The sequence below is a fragment of the Mizuhopecten yessoensis genome, unplaced genomic scaffold (genome assembly GCF_002113885.1).
Source record: "Mizuhopecten yessoensis strain PY_sf001 unplaced genomic scaffold, ASM211388v2 scaffold4043, whole genome shotgun sequence".
Taxonomy (NCBI): Eukaryota; Metazoa; Mollusca; class Bivalvia; order Pectinida; family Pectinidae; genus Mizuhopecten; species Mizuhopecten yessoensis.
In genome coordinates, this window is record NW_018405347.1 from 46,872 (window position 1) to 55,377 (window position 8,506).

Below are 8,506 nucleotides of genomic sequence, written 5' to 3' on the forward strand. Positions count from 1 at the left end.
TACCGTGAACGTCTATAAGATGTGACACAGATACCGTGAACGTCTATAAGATGTGACGCAGATACCGTGTACTTTTCTCAGATGTGACACCGGTACCGTGAACGTCTATAAGATGTGACACCGGTACCGTGTACGTCTCTAAGACGTGACACAGATACTTTGTACTTCTCTTAGATGTGAAACAGATACCATGTAGTTCTATAAGATGTGACACAGGTACCGTGAACGTCTACAAGATGTGACACAGATACCGTGTACGTCTCTAAGACGTGACACAGATACCGTGTAGTTTTATAAGATGTGAAACGGATACCGTGTAGTTCTATAAGATGTGACACAGATACCGTGTAGTTCTATAAGATGTGACACGGATACCGTGTAATTTTATAAAATGTGACACAGAAACTGTGTATTTCTCTAAGATGTGACACAGATACCGTGTGCGTGTTTTAAGATTGTCTAAAATGACCCTTCCCATTGACTTAAACTTAGATATATATTGTGTTGTTAGTTTGAGCAGAAAGGTCTGGCATTAAAATGGAGGGATCCATCACCTGGTCACCAAGACAGATGACCACCTCCTGGCTAAATGGCTTACTTTGTAGCAGTTAATTACACCAATAGGTAATGATGGATCTTGGCCATCACTGCGGCATCTGACCCTGGTCAGTTTGGGTTGGATGGTCAGACGGCTCCTCCATCATAGATGGGATGGGGCATGTATTATAGCGTAAAACACAACACCGAACACATCTGACGTACCTTACCGAGAATTACAACACCGAACACATGTACATCTGACGTACCTTACCGAGAATTCCAACATCGCCTTGACATTCTTACTAAATAAGGTGATCGTGATAGAATTTATCTATAGTGAAATATTTTTATAACAAACCCCAGGGGACCTTACTAATTAGTTCTCTACAGTAAAACATGCTTATAACGAACCTCAAGGCACGTAAGAAGGTAGTTCCCTACAGTTGAACATGTTTATAGCAAACCCCAAGGCACATTGGCAATTAGTTGTCTACACGTTATCGCTGTATAAAATGCTTACAAACCATCCTGGAGTAAGATGCCGATCCCAGGGTTCGTTTTATTTAGGATTATCTATTTTTATAATTATAAAACTACTTCACAAACCTTTTTCCATTACGCTTGTTTGCACGGATGGAAGCGCATCGCAGCTTTAATTTCTGAGAAAACCAGAGTGCTCGGAGAAACCCTTCGCTGTCGGGTATGTGATCTTATACCTTTTTATGTCCGTTCAGGGTATCGAACCATAGTCGTGTATGTGAAAGGCGAGTGTGTGCTATCCACTGCGCAGGGTCATTAATAATTGTCGGTCAATAACAGCCTTTGCAAATGTAAATAAAAACATGCTAATGTGTATACTCATTGCTGATCTTTTCCATTTCTACTAACAAGTTTCACGGCGTGCCTTTATTATAAGAGTACATCCTCATCTACCTACCCTGGTCCTCCTGCGTACCTCAAGCTGTATAGCCAGCTGTTCAAAGGGGTCATGTGACGTTTGCATTCCTGCCAGACCAATGTGTCGGTATAGACTTGTCTAAACTAATGTAACATTGGGTACAAAATGGCAATACAGCGGGAAGAGTTCAGATGTCTAAGAAAAGCATTGGATATATCAGCTCTACTGCCTCACTATAAATCCAGCGCCTGCCTGACATTCACTGAAGCTGTATAACTAGCTACGTTTTTATTGTATTTGTCAAAGATAAAAATGACGGAAGGTCCAACACAATAAATTTAAGGTAAAAACGAAAGAAAATGTCCAGTTTAGCATAAGTCTTCCTACTCCTTTAATTGATTGGAAATAGTTATTGTAGGGCTACAGTGCAAACAAGTTTACCAAGTTTGAGGTGGTTTAGGGTAGCACAGTACCAGGTCTATCAAAGTGTGTCACAGAAGTCTGTACTTCATAAGTGTATTAGGTCTGTACCACTACAGTTATAATAGGCGACAGTCTTTGATAGACCCACTACAATTCTATAGTTTACTACTGCACACTCTGCTGAGAACGTTATTAGGGGTGAGTTGCTCATCTCACCTCTTCACCTCCTAGCTTGACCTCCTCAATGGTTTCTGTGGCCATATGGCACCTGCTGTCTTCACAATGCCACGGTTGATACATGACTAGTGTTAACTCTCCAATTACTGTCTAACGAGTCGAACCCTACCTACAATGGCAATGGCCCAATTATGTTTTCATTATTCTTATTCTTTAAGAAAGCATCGCTTGAATGAAGTTCGATATTATCACAATAATGTTAAAAGAATGTGAAAAAGACATATACATTATATCCCTACGACAATCTTACTTTTTAACCAAGTTGTTTGTTACGCCTGCTTGCCCGGTCTTCTACTGGTTAATATGATAGGATCATAAAACACCGAGACGACCCAGAAATGGGGTATTTCTGGGATAGTTAAAACTCAATAGCTACGATAATTGACAGGCGCTCCAAGTCGTTTGATTTACCTGTTTTCGACACAGATGATTTAATGCATTGTAAGAGGTGTGAGCAGTAATACCTGGCTATGCTACCAGGTACCATGTCTTTGGGGCCAATTAAATTGTTATCCTCCTCGTCGTGTATTATCACCATTCGATCAACTTGCTCTTTTTGATGGTCCCTAAAGGTACTTGGAGTTAGATTAATAAGACTCAAGTTGGAAGATTTTCTGATCAGAAAGAAAACAGGTTTGATTGAAAATAGGTTGAGACTAGTTCGTGGGTAAAATATCACAAGTACAAAAGATTTATAAAAAGGTGCTGCAAGATCATCATAAACCGCTATCTGATAGAGATATGTACTCGACTGTCTCCATCGTGCATAACCTACTAAATTACAAAACCTGTAGTCCTATTAACATACCTCCCACTGATTCCGGCACACTCATCAACACCGCTTTGATCTGACACAGAGTGTCGGCAAGGATTCATCAGCGTAGGAACAAATATTTCAGATCTTGAAGGAGTTTTGTCTCATCTTGTATATTTTCTTTATAGATTTGTTTAAATATCTAACCGCACACACCTGGTTGATTTTTGTTTTAATTTCTTTTTGAACAGTTCTTTTCTTCTGTTTTAAGTGGTTAAAGAGGATCGCTAGGATGAGAAATATCAATGTCAACAGCTACCTCAAAGATCTGAGGCTAGAATGATAAAATACATAGTACAGTATAGAAATCTTATACTAAAAGGCAGCCAGACGGGCATTGTGTTTACCCAGTCCGCCCCTTAGTGGATGTTAAAACTACATCACAGACTGTAATACTCTAAAGTGCTAGAAAGGGAAGCCACCTGGAAAGTGAGGAAAGTCAAAGAATCCGTTGGATTAGGAGAAAGGGGAAGCTGGATTAGGAGAAAAGGGAATCGATGAACAGAGACGAGGGGGGCCATCATATGAGTCATTGTAGGGGCGGAATGAGTAAACACGTTACCCGTCCCTCTGTCTGTTTGAATTATTAGACCACAGGGATCTGATAATGCATCACAGCTAAAAGTGACCCCACCAATCATAATATTATCATTATAATCATTTGGGTGTCATTTTTACCGAAAGTCGATCTTAACCCCTATAACATGTAAAATTACTCTGAACACCTTAGTTTAGGTCCAAATATAACTGTAACAAATGCTCAGTTGCCTGTGTATTAGAGTGCTAAACTCGTATGACGAAATATTTCGATATATCCTGACAGGTGAATTTACTGTTTCGTCACATCGAGGCTTAGTGAGTTGTTTTCAGCGGCTTTGAATCGAGACTTTTACTCGTATTACAGAAGTTTAGTTCGAGTATTAAGATCCTCAGCAGTGTAGTTACTTTGCTTTAAAATCTGTAAGGTACACGCAGAGAAAAAAACCGTTTCAACGTTTTGTTTCGTATAAATCACACAACAAGAATCAGTTGTGTAGACCAATAGAGTGTTTACCAATACATAGCCTATCTCACGGTGCTTCTCATCACTCATTGGGGAGATGTTAGGGAAATATATTTTGTATACTTTATAACGTTAAAGTCACAGATCTAGTGAACTTAGAGTCCAAAGTTGTATTGATTTTGAAGAACTTGAATGCATATATAGAACCTGTTAAACTACGGTAAATGTGGGTGATTCATCGGTATGTTCTGACCGAGTCACCAATCTGTTGAACTACGGTAAATGTGGGTGATTCTCTTGTCTGTTCTGACCGTGTCACCAATCTGTTAAACTACGGTAAATGTGTGTGATTCTCCTGTCTGTTCTGACCGAGTCACCAATCTGTTAAACTACGGTAAATGTGTTTGATTCTCCTGTCTGTTCTGACTGAGTCACCAATCTGTTAAACTACGGTAAATGTGGGTGATTCTCTTGTCTGTTCTGACGAGTCACCAATCTGTTAAACTACGGTAAATGTGTTTGATTCTCNTGATTCATCGGTCTGTTTTGACCGAGTCACCATTCTGTTAAACTACGGTAAATGTGTGTGATTCTCCTGTCTGTTCTGACTGAGTCACCAATCTATTAAACTACGGTAAATGTGGGTGATTCTCCTGTCTGTCCTGACCGAGTCACCAATCTGTTAAATTACGGTAAATATGGGTGATTCTTCGGTCTGTTCTGAACGAGTCACCAACGGTAAATGTTGGTGATTCTCCTGTCTGTCCTGACCGAGTAACCAATCTGTTAAACTACGGTAAATGTGGGTGATTCCTCTGTCTGTTCTGACCGAGTCACCAATCTGTTAAACTACGGTAAATGTGGATGATTCATCGGTCTGTTTCGACCGAGTCACCAATCTGTTAAACTACGGTAAATGTTGGCGATTCTCCTGTCTGTTCTGACCGAGTCACCAATCTGTTGAACTACGGTAAATGTGGATGATTCTCCTGTCTGTCCTGACCGAGTCACCAATCTGTTAAACTACGGTAAATGTGGGTGATTCTTCGGTCTGTTCTGAACGAGTCACCAACCTGTTAAACTACGGTAAATGTGGATGATTCATCGGTCTGTTTTAACCGAGTCACCATTCTGTTAAACTACGGTAAATGTGGGCGATTCTCCTGTCTGTTCTGACCGAGTCACCACTCTGTTAAACTACGGTAAATTGTTGGTGATTCTCCTGTCTGTTCTGACCGAGTCACCACTCTGTTAAACTACGGTAAATTGTTGGTGATTCTCCTGTCTGTTCTGACCGAGTCACCAATCTACGGTAAATGTGGGTGATTCTCTTTTCTGTTCTGACCGAGTCACCAACGGTAAATGTTGGTGATTCTCCTGTCTGTCCTGACCGAGTCACCATTCTGTTAAACTGCGGTAAATGTTGGTGATTCTCCTGTCTGTTCTGACTGAGTCACCAATCAGTTAAACTACGGTAAATGTGTGTGATCCCCTGTCTGTCCTGACCGAGTAACCAATATGTTAAACTACGGTAAATGTGGGTGATTCCTCTGTCTGTTCTGACCGAGTCACCAATCTGTTCAACTACGGTAAATGTGGATGATTCTCCTGTCTGTCCTGACCGAGTCAGCAATCTGTTAAACTACGGTAAATGTTAGTGATTCTCCTGTCTGTCCTGACCGAGTCACCAATCTCTTAAACTACAGTAAATGTGGGTGATTCTCCTGTTTGTCCTGACCGAGTCACCAATCTGTAAAACTACGGTAAATGTGGGTGATTCCTCTGCCTGTTCTGAACGAGTCACCAATCTTTCAGACTACGGTAAATGTTGGCGATTCTCCTGTCTGTTCTGACCGAGTCACCACTCTGTTAAACTACGGTAAATTGTTGGTGATTCTCCTGTCTGTTCTGACTGAGTCACCGATCTGTTAAACTACGGTAAATGTGGATGATTCTCCTGTCTGTCCCGACCGAGTCACCAATCTGTTAAACTACCGTAAATGTGAGTGATTCTCCTGTCTGTTCTGTCCGAGTCACCAACCTGTTAATCTACGGTAAATGTGGGTGATTCCTCTGCCTGTTCTGAACGAGTCACCAATCTTTTAGACTACGGTAAATGTTGGTGATTCTCCTCTCTGTCCTGACCGAGTCACCAATCTGTTAAACTACCGTAAATGTGAGTGATTCGGTAAATGTTGGCGATTCTCCTGTCTGTTCTGACCGAGTCACCAATCTACGGTAAATGTGGGTGATTCTCCTTTCTGTTCTGTCCGAGTCCCCAACCTGTTAATCTACGGTAAATGTGGGTGATTCTCCTGTCTGTTCGTCTGTTCTGACTGAGTCACCAATCAGTTAAACTACGGTAAATGTGGGTGATTCCTCTGCCTGTTCTGAACGAGTCACCAATCTTTCAGACTACGGTAAATGTTGGCGATTCTCCTGTCTGTTCTGACCGAGTCACCAACGGTAAATGTTGGTGATTCTCCTGTCTGTTCTGACTGAGTCACCGATCTGTTAAACTACGGTAAATGTGGGTGATTCCTCTGTCTGTTCTGAAACTACGGTAAATGTGGGTGATTCTTCGGGCTGTTCTGAACGAGTCACCAACCTGTTAAACTACGGGAAATGTGGATGATTCATCGGTCTGTTTCGACCGAGGCACCAATCTGTTAAACTACGGTAAATTGTTGGTGATTCTCCTGTCTGTTCTGACTGAGTCACCAATCAGTTAAACTACGGTAAATGTGTGTGATTCTCCTGTCTGTTCTGACCGAGTCACCACTCTGTTAAACTACGGTAAATTGTTGGTGATTCTCCTGTCTGTTCTGACCGAGTCACCACTCTGTTAAACTACGGTAAATTGTTGGTGATTCTCCTGTCTGTTCTGACCGAGTCACCACTCTGTTAAACTACGGTAAATTGTTGGTGATTCTCCTGTCTGTTCTGACTGAGTCACCGATCTGTTAAACTACGGTAAATGTGGTTGATTCTCCTGTCTGTCCTGACCGAGTCACCACTCTGTTAAACTACGGTAAATTGTTGGTGATTCTCCTGTCTGTTCTGACTGAGTCACCGATCTGTTAAACTACGGTAAATGTGGGCGATTCTCCTGTCTGTTCTGACCGAGTCACCAATCTACGGTAAATGTGGGTGATTCTCCTGTCTGTTCTGTTCTGACCGAGTCCCCAATCTGTTGAACTACGGTAAATGTGGGTGATTCTCTTTTCTGTTCTGACCGAGTCACCAACGGTAAATGTTGGTGATTCTCCTGTCTGTCCTGACCGAGTCAGCAATCTGTTAAACTACGGTAAATGTGGGCGATTCTCCTGTCTGTTCTGACCGAGTCACCACTCTGTTAAACTACGGTAAATTGTTGGTGATTCTCCTGTCTGTTCTGACCGAGTCACCAATCTGTTGAACTACGGTAAATGTGGGTGATTCTTCGGTCTGTTCTGAACGAGTCACCAATCGAGTCACCAATCTGTTAAATTACGGTAAATATGGGTGATTCTTCGGTCTGTTCTGAACGGGTCACCAACGGTAAATGTTGGTGATTCTCCTGTCTGTCCTCACCGAGTCACCAATCTGTTAAACTACAGTAAATGTGGGTGATTCTCCTGTCTGTTCGTCTGTTCTGACTGAGTCACCAATCTGTTAAACTACGGAAACTGTGGGTGATTCTTCGGTCTGTTCTGAACGGGTCACCAACGGTAAATGTTGGTGATTCTCCTGTCTGTCCTGACCGAGTCAGCAATCTGTTAAACTACGGTAAATGTTGGTGATTCTACTGTCTATCCTGACCGAGTCACCAATCTGTTAAATTACGGTAAATATGGGTGATTCTTCGGTCTGTTCTGAACGAGTCACCAATCTTTTAGACTACGGTAAATGTTGGCGATTCTCCTGTCTGTTCTGACCGAGTCACCAATCTGTTCAACTACGGTAAATGTGGATGATTCTCCTGTCTGTCCTGACCGAGTCACCACTCTGTTAAACTACGGTAAATTGTTGGTGATTCTCCTGTCTGTTCTGACCGAGTCACCACTCTGTTAAACTACGGTAAATTGTTGGTGATTCTCCTGTCTGTTCTGACTGAGTCACCGATCTGTTAAACTACGGTAAATGTGGGTGATTCTCCTTTCTGTTCTGTCCGAGTCACCAACCTGTTAATCTACGGTAAATGTGGGTGATTCCTCTGCCTGTTCTGAACGAGTCACCAATCTTTTAGACTACGGTAAATGTTGGCGATTCTCCTGTCTGATCTGACCGAGTCACCAATCTGTTAAACTACAGTAAATGTGGGTGATTCTCCTGTCTGTTCTGACCGAGTCACCAATCTGTTAAACTACGGTAAATGGGGGTGATTCTCCTGTCTGTCCTGACCGAGTCAGAAATCTGTTAAACTACGGTAAATGTGGGTGATTCTCCTGTCTGTTCTGACCGAGTCACCAATCTGTTAAACTACAGTAAATGTGGGTGATTCTCCTGTCTGTCCTGACTGAGTCACCAACCTGTTAAACTACGGTAATTGTGGGTGATTTCTCTGTTTGTTTTGAACGAGTCACCAATCTTTTAGACTACGGTAAATGTT